The following is a 2,104-nucleotide window of genomic DNA, read 5'->3' on the forward strand; positions in this document are numbered from 1 at the left end:
TTAAGCAGTTGTGTGTATTCTTGAACCCATATCTGGTGGAGTATTTTGCTTTTAAGCAGCTGTGTGTATTCTTGAACCCATATCTGTAGGAGTATTTTGTCTTTAAGCAGTTGTGTGTATTCTTGAACCCATATCTGGTGGAGTATTTTGCTTGTAAGCAGCTTTGTGTATTCTCGAACCCATATCTGGTGGAGTATTTTGCCTTTAAGCAGCTGTGTGTATTCTTGAACCCATATCTGATGGATTATTTTGCCTTTAAGCAGCTGTGTGTATTCTTGAACACATATCTGATGGAGTATTTTGCCTTTAAGCAGCTGTGTGTATTCTTGAACCCATATCTGTGGGAGTATTTTGCTTTTAAGCAGCTTTGTGTATTCTTGAACCCATATCTGGTGGAGTATTTTGCTTTTAAGCAGCTGTGTGTATTCTTGAACCCATATCTGTAGGAGTATTTTGTCTTTAAGCAGCTGTGTGTATTCTTGAACCCATATCTGTGGGAGTATTTTGTCTTTAAGCAGTTTCTGTATGCTTTAAAATATTTAATTAGACTTATCTGGTTAGCAAGGCCATTTTACCTTCTTGCAAGAACACATTATTGCTACAAGAAGAAACATCTGGCCAGGGAGAACACATTATATTTTTAGCAAGGACACGCTATTGATACAAGAAGGAACATTTCAGCTTGCTGTTTTTTTTTACCTAAAATAACTGTCAGACTTATATAGCATAGATGGGGCCTTTAAACTTGAGGGACTCCATCTTCTGCTATAACGTGTATTCTTGAACCCATATCTGGTGGAGTATTTTGCTTTTCAGCAGCTGTGTGTATTCTTGAACCCATATCTGTGGGAGTATTTTGCCTTTAAGCAGCTGTGTATATTCTTGAACCCATATCTGATGGAGTATTTTGCCTTTAAGCAGCTGTGTGTATTCTTGAACACATATCTGTGGGAGTATTTTCCTTTTAAGCAGCTATGTGTATTCTCGAACACATATCTGGTGGAGTATTTTGCTTTTAAGCAGCTGTGTGTATTCTTGAACCCAGGGCCGGCGTCAGCACCCGGCGTACCCGGGCAAGTGCCGGGGCCCTGGACCATCAGGGGGGCCCACTGCCCGTTGGGGCCCGGGCCCCTTCCCCGGCAACTGTGCAGGGCCGCACGTGCTGTCCGAGCCCTGCTCTGCTTCATGTGCTGCTGCTCCACCAATCAGGCCCAGTCAGGGGCGTCACTATGCACTTAGATCTGGGGCCTGGATCATAAGTGCGAGTGCATGCACCACACAACAGGCAGGGTTCAGGCTCCCCTGCGTGCAGTGGATGTGCTTCTCTCTCTGCTCGTCCTTCTGGCAAGTCAGAGAAGAGGATCCATGTGCAGAGCAATTGCACAGCGCCACCTAGGGGGAGTATATGTTGGAAGGGGGAGGAAGGAGGTTAATGAGGCCTCAGGCCAGGTCTGTCAGGGAATATAGCCACCGGCTTTAGGGAGAGGGGATAGAGATCACAACTCTCTCCTCTGTGCCTGCACAGCAACCCATCCCCCACCTCCTGTAATGTTACAAAGCTCAGCAGTCGTGACGGGGAGTGTGTGCAGGGCTGACAGGGTGTACAAGCTGCTCCTACTGCTGATTTCCAAGGTCAGGAATCCCCCACTGCTGCCACTGGATACATGCTGATGAAGAGAGTAAGTATGTATATGTCATGTCCCAGTATAATGTGTGTAGTATATATATATATATATATATATATATATATATATATATATATATATATATATATATATATATATATATATATATATATGGTCATGTGTATATAGGTAATGTATTTGTATAATGTGCTAACAGATTAGGTCTCTGTATAATGTGTTTATGCGTAGCTCATGTGTCCATATAATGCGTAGGTCATGTGGCCGTATAATGTGTATATGTATAATGCTTAACTCATGCGGCCGTATAATGTGTAGGTCATGTGGCCGTATAATGTGTATATGTATAATGTGTAGCTCATGTGGCCGTATATTGTGTAGGTCATGTGGCCGTATAATGTGTATATGTATAATGCGTAGCTCATGTGGCCGTATAATGTGTATATGTATAATGTTTAGGT

The sequence above is a fragment of the Phyllobates terribilis genome, unplaced genomic scaffold (genome assembly GCF_046119375.1).
Source record: "Phyllobates terribilis strain yellow unplaced genomic scaffold, ASM4611937v1 Scaffold_630__1_contigs__length_931244, whole genome shotgun sequence".
In the NCBI taxonomy this organism is placed as follows: Eukaryota; Metazoa; Chordata; class Amphibia; order Anura; family Dendrobatidae; genus Phyllobates; species Phyllobates terribilis.